We start from the raw sequence: 9,785 nt of genomic DNA on the forward strand, positions 1-9,785 counted from the left end.
TTAAATTTCCTGAGATTAGAGGAAGAACACTTTGCCAAACAATGCCTCTTCACTTCAAAACCTCTCCCCATAAATTATGTTAGGAGATCTTATTAAAAGTCTTTAAAAATTTCCTATTAAAAATGGTTGATTGCAGTCCAGACCATCACAGCTTTTGTGCTTTCAGTGAAATACCACAGCTGTCGCAAAGAAATATATTGTGAGACAAAAGGTTTTGTTTCCCTAGTCGTAAATTATTTTTGTGATATCTGAAGTAAGATAAAACTTTCACTTATGTTTGAGTGAAGGAAGATTCCAGTGATAACTTGTTCAAAAATCTATAAAAAGAATATAAGAATGTAGATCTAGATAGCAAATTAGAATCAGACTTCCTTTTTGTTTAAGGAAAGCAATTATTTCTGAAGTCAGTGAAGATTATAACCAGGGATAATAGCATAACTTTGCAAAGCACTGTGCCTTTATCTCAGTAGAACCTGAAGTTTAAGCTTTCAAGTCTGACCTTTGGGAACTCTACAACAGAAACCTTGAGTGCTGGGCAGTTTTTAAACCAACGTTAAACAATAGAAAGTAGTCTGTTTACTAATTGTACTATATTATATTATGCTATAACTATAATACATTAGATTACAGTAAAACAAAAAAATAGATCTTTTTTATAATTAAAGAAGTATCAAACAAATTGGTTTTGGCTATATTTGTTTTTCTATTCGTGACCGAGTTTTTTGCTGCGGGATTCTGCAGCCCTTCAGAGGAGGGAGGGCTGTACATGCACTGAACAGGCTGTGAAGTATTTGCTGTCAGGACTGAATTCTGTGTTTACCCAGTCAAGGAGTAGAAGCATATTCAAGGTATGACTTGTGTATGTAATGAAAATATGAAATTACAGCATATACGCTAAAAATTATTTGTCAAAATCTTCTGCTAAATAATTTTGAATGAAAGATAAATTAGGACATTCACAATTTGCTCATCCATCACTGTTTTACAGCTAAAGGTCAAATTTCTCAGCCTCCTCCCCTGCTCGTTATAGAGATTACTGAATAAAGAAATACAGTACGGGTGCTAGAACTCAGAATTTGAGACATTTTAGGTTACATATGGAAAAAATCAATATGCTTTTTCTAATTATCAATAACATTAATAACGAAGCCAGTTCTCTTTAGCCGGTGCCACCTCAAGAGTTTACTGGAATTTGTTTATTTGTATATTAAATATATCAGGAGTATACAGACCAAAAATGGCCTTTTCTTCTGCTGTGCAATTTAGAGAATTGGAGTATGCAGCCTTGATCATTTGGTAAGATTCTTTACTGTAGCCCCCTACTTTTTTGCTTCTGAATGATTTTTCTTATAAATCAAAATTCATCTTCATAGTGCTTTTTTATGGCAACATGTACTATGCACTCTTTGGGTCAAACTTACTCAGACTGAAAGAACTATGAAAATAAATATAAATCAAAATAATCAGCACTTGGGAATTATGTCCTTTGTGAGGATGAAGATATGTATTCCACATCCCATATAGCTGGGGTGGGGACAAGGTGGGTCAGGTATTTGTGAGATCAGGAGTTGATGCACACCAGTGTGGATGAGCTGCCTGAAGCACACAGTTCCATACTGCTCCAGCTATTGCCGAAGGATGTGTGGGGCACATGGGGGTCAGGGGTGAGTACCTAAAACCTCTATACCCTTGTAGGGTCTAGCTCTGTGTTCTCACTCATGCTGAATGGCCTTTTACAAGTAATCCCACTGATGTCAGTGAGACTTTTCTGTAATAAAATGCTGTCTGACAAGAATATGGATATCAGAATCTGGCCCTGCTTGTACTAATTCCATTTTAATGAATACTTAAATGGAATTGTTATTAAAAAAGTCTATTTCCTAATATTCAATAAATCAAAACTATAAAATCAGTTTGCCAGTTGTTGCCAGTCTAGTCAAAGCCATTTTCTCTCATATTGCAAATAATAGTACATACTGTCTCCATTCAGGAGGGATTAATTGTAATACTTTTATCTGCTTCATAAGATTTATTTCTAATAATGAAGAGCAGAGAAAAGCAGGGGAGCTTTAAACATTCATTGTTTTTATTAAAGCACCATATATTCATGAGATGTTTCACAAACACGGAATTTGCTTAGCAGAAGCTTGTTTCTTGAATGAGCAACTTCAAACCAGAGTTTTAAAAAAGTGTTGTTAATTTCTCTGATCATATCCATTTAATTTTATAAGATGGAGCCTTGGGCACTCTGTGATAATGCAGAGATACACATTAAACCTTGCTAAGATTTTGTAGGCTTGTCAGCTGATGAGGATTATTGGAGCAGTGTTGTGGTGTGCTGCTGGGGGAGCTACCTGATATCAGTCCCTGCTGTAGCAAAACAAAGTTGGATCTCTTAGGGTAAATGTTTTGGATTTGAGGTGGTTTCTCCCTATACATGGAAGAGGACTGATCTTCTTAACTTCCATGGTGACATCCACACCGAGGAGTGGGAAGTATGCTTATGATGCTATTTGACTTCGTTGCACATTAACCAAAAAAAACCAAAAAGCAGTAAAGAAGGGTAAAAAAGAAACTGAATTCACATAAATCACTGATAAACGTGCTGTTGTATTGAAAAAGCCTGGCAGAAAAATTCTAGCACAATATTATTTCCTTGGAATTTGCTAAATCTTTGATATCCAAATGTTTCACAAGGGTGGGGAGTGTTCAGTTCCCTCAGGATGTTCTTCTAGACAACAGGCCAGTTTTCTGATTTTATCCCTTTCCACGTGCCAGGTTTCCAGAGTCTCTAGCATTGATGCAGTCCTGTAGACACCCTGATGTGGGGCTAAGGATGCCAACTCCTCCATTGCTCTGCAGCAGCCTACCAAGTTGTTTTTATAAATTACGCATTTTCTCCAACCATAAATATTGTTCCTAAAAGGGATACTGAAATGAAGATAATATGGCTTTTCAGTAATAGGTCTTCTAATGTCAGCCATTCTGTTTAAACTGTTCCATTTTCAACAGAATTAAAGATCTACGCAGTATATTCTACCTCCTGCAGACTGCAGTTGTTAAAAGAAAATAAATCACTTAAACAGGGTCATGAGCAACAAAGGCCAATGTGGGTTCAAAGTTTACAGGTCTCTGCATTCATCAGGTAGAAATATGCTACATTTCACTATTTCATAAAATATCCTTTTATGAAAAAGCCATCAATCTTTGCATGGCCTACTAAAACTGATTTTTCAAATGAAAGAAATGAATGATGACACCAAATCAAAAAATCGTTTATGAGTTTATATTTTTGCAAGACCACCATGACTTTCACATACGTTTTCAATTTTGGTAAGGATGTGATTATCATGTGGATATGTTTTACTCCCACCATTTGTACTAAGGGATCTGTCAGAGCTGTGTACCCTTCCTTGAGCAGTTCAGGATTTGTTCAGATTTTTTCATTAATCTATAGTGGGTTTTATGCAGTGATCGTTATCATTCCTGTACATTATCTACAGGTTTTCTGAGTTATATATAGATATGTATAAAATCACATCTATCGTATGCAAGTTCACATTTAAACTAAAACTGCATTTAAATGACTTCGTTATTTCTCAAAGGTTTTTAACATTTCTGTGGGATGATTTTTGCATGATTTCTGTTGCGCACTCTACAAAACATCATCTTAATTACAGATTTTTAGTTATACTGGTCTTTCCTTTGCCATGCTTCCTCCAGGAGTCTCCAAGCTCTTTAACCAAACGGACAATTTAGATACTTGAAAACAGTATTGTACATTTGTGTTTCAGAGGTTGTAGGACTACAATATGGTGGTTTGAGGCAGGAACAATATATGAAATTACATTATTTCTCATCCAATAATGACAATCAATACAGCTACCAACGTGCTGCACTGGAATAAGGAAAAGTGATTTCTGTTCTGGTAAATGGTGTGGTCTCCCTTTGGGTCTACACAGAGCAAATGAGGTTTGGCCTTTCCAGGTCTCCAGTGAAAACAAATGAAGAAAATTTATTAAGTATCAGTCTCATAAGAAGAAGAATGCATGGGGAAGTTAGTCCAAACTTCTGAGAAAGAACTTAATGCTTGGGTTTTTAAGAGGAGCATTTTTCTCCCTTTGCTGTGGAGTTAATTTTGGAAAAAAATTGTCATTCTTGCACTGTTTTTTAGGCATTTCACTTTTTCCAGTTTATTTAGGAATTATCTTTTTTTAACTATCTGTGATTCAGTGATGAAAATGCTAAGTTAAAGAATGTTCTGTGCTTCCTTTGTAACTGAGAAATTAGACTTTTCACCAAATAGTACATGCTATCTAAACATGTGTTAATTCCTATCAACTTTCTCTAGTCCCTCCTAGGAAGAAAAAAAAGGAAAAAAATACAAACCCATGAAAAGAATGGAGTTTAGTTCTAATTCTTGGGAACACCTTTTTGCCAAGTCACACACGGAGTGTTTGGTGTGGAGTTGCACTGTGGCTGTCATTGCTTTCCTGCAGCCTGTGTTGTGGTGACAGGGCTCACACAGTCCTTTAACAGCCTGCTCCTGGGTGAGCAGGCTGTGAAACACAGCTGATGCCACCACCAAAGGCTCTGGAAAACCTTGCATACAGAGAAAACTTAAACATCTTTCAATGTGCACTTTACATTACAAACCAAATGTCTTCCCAAAACAAGATCTATCTTGTCTGATTAGGCTGAAAGGTAAACAAAACATTCTATTCATCTGGTGATGACCTTACAGAAAATGTTGCTGTTAGAGCAGGCAAGATAGGAAGTTCTGGATTTTAATTTTTTTTTTTAAATGAATTTCAGAAGAATGGTACTTACAAGAAATTTGAGGGCTTCTGTCAATGTGCTCCTCAAAGTATCCTGAAAAATATTCACAAAATTCTGTAACAGCTCCCTCAGGTGCCAGAATAATGCCCCAAAATCCACAAACTGGCTCAGGAGAACTCAGTGCTCTTTGCCTTCACATCTCAGTACAGAGTTCTGTGGTTCTTGCAGTCAAGGGCCTGTGGCTGATTCATGCGCTACAAATGCTCAAAGTAGCTGCAAGGATCTGAGGCCGTGTGCATAAAGTGTAAAGAGCTCATAACCCTGCTTGAGAAGTTGTTCATCACTTAATGGATTCTCTACCTGAGGAAAAGCAGATCAAGAACTCGGCAACTTTAGGTGTCAAAAAGGCAGTTTCCATTCTAAGTGGAATGGAAGTGTTATCTTAAAAGTATCTTAGAAGCACTTTCCCTCCCTTTGACCCATATAAAATCTGTGGAAACCTTATTAAAAGTCCAAGATATAGCAATATTTCTTCAAATGGCTAAGATAGTCAAATTCCATTCTGGTGACCGTCTACACTGTAAACACTGTGTGTAATCTTAAATTTGAAGAGGAAGTCTCCAAAGAAAACTTTATTAATGTGTTCTGTAAGTGCCTGCAGTTTTGCAAGTGCATTAGGATGGTCACACAGGAGTGTGTCATAATGTGTCATGTAGTTTGGTATGCTGCATCTGATCCTGGCTGTTGGGGGATCCCTTGGAGGATGATGGATGGAGCTCCAAAACAGCCTGTCAGAACAACTTTTCCAGGGAAGGCAGGGTAAGAGGAGTGGAAAGATTCTTCATTGTCTCTTCTCAGCCACTGTTTGACATGCCATGAAATGTAAGCATTATTTCCTTCTCTAATAGAACACTGAATGTTTTTATAATCTGTCATTGATTACCAAAGTGTAATCGTAAGAGGTCTGTAGCTGACCCATTGAATCACACTGTTTTTATAGTGTTTTCAATTACAATTTTATTAAAGAGTGAAAGATGTTCTGTGAGGAGTATTGAGAGACATCCATTCCAAAATGAGTGGGAAACTTGTCTTTGCAATGTTTTAAATTCCTCTTCCAACCCTAGTAAAGCCAGGGATTCCACTAGTTAATTATGTGCTGTTACACTTCAGTTTCATTAGAAGTCAGGTATAATACGAACTAAATACTGAGTGCCTGTTTTCTCTGTATCTTTCATTGTTTAATATGCCTTTGCTGAATACCCCTTGGTCAACAATGGTCCTCTTCATAACTGTCTCTGCTCATGAAGAGATCTTTTCAGACTTCTAATCATTTGTCCCAGACTCTGCCCCTTTTTGTGCTACAGGGCCCATAAGTTGTCTCAAAGCTAAGGTTTTGAGGGATATACCCCTCTCTAAGGTACCAGAAGTGCAGCATGCTACCATTGTGTGAAACTCTCACAAGGGAGCAGAGGTATCCCTAAACCAGGGCAGCTTTCTGTTGCTGAAGAATCCATCTCCCACTAGGAGCTACACTACCATTGTTGTTCTCCCTTGCTCTTTAATTCTAAAAGCACAGTGATACGTGATATGTATTTCTCCTGCTCTGTCCTCAAGGACATACTAATGTGCTGCTGGGTTAGAAATACTTTCTTTAAAAGTACTCAAATGCTGGAAAGCTGTTTTTTCAGGATAGCTGCAACCTGAGAACATCTTTTCTTAGGGAAAAGAACAGTTCACAAACTTCTTAACCATTTAAATGCACTGCCAGGTTTTGTAATTAAATTTTTTTTTGAAGTTACAAGAAATATAATTATATGAGCTATGTATTTCAAATAAATAATGTATAATTATATTTTTTCTTTATTTTATGTAGAGTAAATTTTTATGATAAATCTCATTTTTTGAAAGAGCTGTATCTTGCTTCCATGACTTGGGCATAGGCACTACTCTTGATGTTGTTATTTTTTTTAAATTTACTGTATCCTGTTGTCCTTCTTACCTGAGAAATATCTTCAGGAAACCATGAGGATCATAGAATCAGACAATCACAAAATTATCTTCAAGGAAGCTTTGCTTACTCGTTGCTGCTGCTGAACTCGATATTGTTCATAGCAAGGCTAGATGTTGAGGAGTGCTACTGGACATTTTCAGAAGTTTATTTCCAATTGACATTTTCCCTTCAAATCTCATATTCCTGATATTAACTTAGCATTCTGGAAAGTGAGTGCTTTTCACTGAATAACCATGGTCAGAGGTCATTTGCACTGGTGAGTAGCTTTAAATGTAAACAACATGAAAAGGGATGTTCTTGCAAACTCAGAACTCTGCATTCAAAGAGAACTTTAATAGAAAGAGCTTTTTAAATTTTTTTTTACTCCTGTTAGCATTTGGCTGGATTTTCTGTTGGTTGTCTAGTGTATTGGTGGAGTTTTACATTTGGTCTCCCACTTTCCAAATCATCAAGAAAACTCTCTGCTTAAAGAGCAATTACAGGGCTGTGCATGTTCAGTCACCCGGTGGGTTTGAACAAAAGTCATCAGTTATGTCGCAGCGTGTGTTAGTTTTGTAAGTGTCGTGTGAAGGCTGACAGAGATCACATTTCTGTGTTTTGCTGCTTGGTCCAGCCCATAACCTCCAGAGGTAATGGATCTCTGCAGAACCTCTCTGGAGCAGGTCACCAAACAGTGCAGGATTTCGAGAGCTGATGCACTTTTATTGCTACAATATCCTTGTCATGGAGGTGATGGGGTTTGGATTGTGGTTTCAGGTATCAGTGTGGTTTTGCATCTAAGGTTGAGCCCTTTTGGTAAGCTGGATACATTTTTTTTTTAAGAGCTTTTTCTTTTGTTCTTAGAGATGAATTGTTTCTAAGTAATAGGCTTCTGAGTGCACAGATTCATAAATGCTGTAGTGGAAGACTAAATGCCTGTATATGCAGAACAGCTGGATTCCAGCACTGGCAGTGCTGTTACAGAGGTCTCCAGGTCTGAGAAACCCCTGTGAGAAGCATGAGGAATTTATCAGAGCATGGCTCAATCACAAATTACCTGAGTTTGTCGAAGAGAGTGACACCTACAGCCAGCCACAACCCTGGGCCAACCACAGATTGATCATGCTGTTGGCAAAGTTGCATTTTCTCTGAAGGTATCTTGTGAGAGCTGTGGTTGCTGTGTTTTACTCTTGGAACTTACAAGTGCTTGCTAAATGGACTGGGTCTCTGACCACTGAAGCCCCAATATAGCATTATAAAAAACAGAATAATTCAGCCAACTGGATGAAATCCCCTAAAATGTCTGCTTATTAGTAAAAAAAATCACATAGTTATTTTCCTCCCTTTTTAAAAAAGGAACATGATAGAAGCCTGGGATTTACAGGAAAGTTTTGAGTCCTGGAATGTGTGTTTTATTACATGTATGTGCTACAGGTTTTTATGCATGCATTTCTCTTATTCATTTCTAGTGCAGCAGAGGGCAAGTCTTGCCCCACTCTTACAGTTAAAGCAATTCAATTCCAATCTCACCAGTGATATTCAGGTTTCCTCAGAGCTGTCCTCTGACAGCTGTGGGATTTACATTTGCATGGATGTTCTGGCATGATTTGGGAGTGATACCAGGGTTTGCAGCAAGGCACTGTGCTGAGTAATCACAGTCTTCCATGGTTCCTTGGTCCCACTGAAGTCCAAGCTTAGCTGCCATTGCCAGAAGCCCTGGCCTTCCCACTAGGAGATTAACCCCTGAATTACATCCAGCATTTCACCAATGACTTCTGATTTTGAAGGCTTCCTCTTTGCTGTCTTTTGCATGGATTTCCAGATGCAGTAGCCACGTTATCCTGACAGAATTTTATTGTCGTATCTGTGCTTTGTTTGTTGCAAAGTGAAGGAGCTGAGCCTCAAGGGCTGTGTGCTGGGTGTGCAAGTCTCCAGGCTATTCGGCAGGAAGAAAACCATGAAGGATGCATAGTTCTTTCATTGAGAATAAACATTAAAGGTAGCCCTGAAACACCTATGTTAACAGTTTTAACTGGAATATGACAAAATTTGAAGGGTCGGGATCTGGACCCAAATACTTGGAGGTTTTGGGGTTTTAAAAAATTTTTTAAAAAATATTTTTGTTGAATTTTTTTTTCTGGGGAATATAGTGAGGTGAGGCCTATAAAACTGGCTTCCCTACTTTCTTGTTAAATGTGCATGTTAAGGGTTTTTAGTGGCACTGAGTCTATTTTATGTGTTCTTCAGAAAATAAGACATGAGGACTTTTAAAAGCTGTTGTTTTTCTTGACTTCACCTTCATTAATCTTATTTAGGTTCTGTAAGAGGCTATTTTGTGAGCTCCACCGATGGGTAATGTTTTCTTTTCCAAAGTTCATGATTCTTCTATTCAAATCACTAATTTTCACTGTTACACTCCAGTGGTTTAGTGCTTCCCAGGCCTCCAGGAATGAGTTTAATTAGCAATGCTGAATAAATTCTGAGACATGATTCATCTTTCTTGTCACTCAGATCTAAGTAACAAAATTGCAATTTAAAGATGTATTTAAAAGCCCTGTGAGAATGGCTTCTTCTGTACAGCTGGAATAAGACTCAGATGTAAATTTGGAAAAGAGGATTTTACCTGTTTTCAATTTAGCTAAAAGATACAGGATTCAGTCATATGTCCTTGAAGTCACTGGTATATCGTTTTAAAAATACTGAGCTATGAGCAGTACTTGGCACATACATTCCAAATTAAAGCTCTGCATTAGGGCTTTTTTTAGATGAAGTAATTGACTTGACAAATTTCAAAACTGTCCTAGATTTAATGTGATTTAATTTGTCTCCGTATTTTTATATTTTGTACCAAAAATACATGAGGGGAAATTTCATTCTCCAGTGATCCTAACTGTTGCAGTGCAGAGATCCAAATTTTTCCGTGTCCTTTTCTCTGGAGCAAGAGAAGGTGTACTTCTGAGACATAGTGTCACGAGGGGAAAACAGGGAATGCAGGAAGGGAAAGGAGTGAACTCAG

This window comes from Corvus hawaiiensis, chromosome 6 (assembly GCF_020740725.1).
Source record: "Corvus hawaiiensis isolate bCorHaw1 chromosome 6, bCorHaw1.pri.cur, whole genome shotgun sequence".
In the NCBI taxonomy this organism is placed as follows: Eukaryota; Metazoa; Chordata; class Aves; order Passeriformes; family Corvidae; genus Corvus; species Corvus hawaiiensis.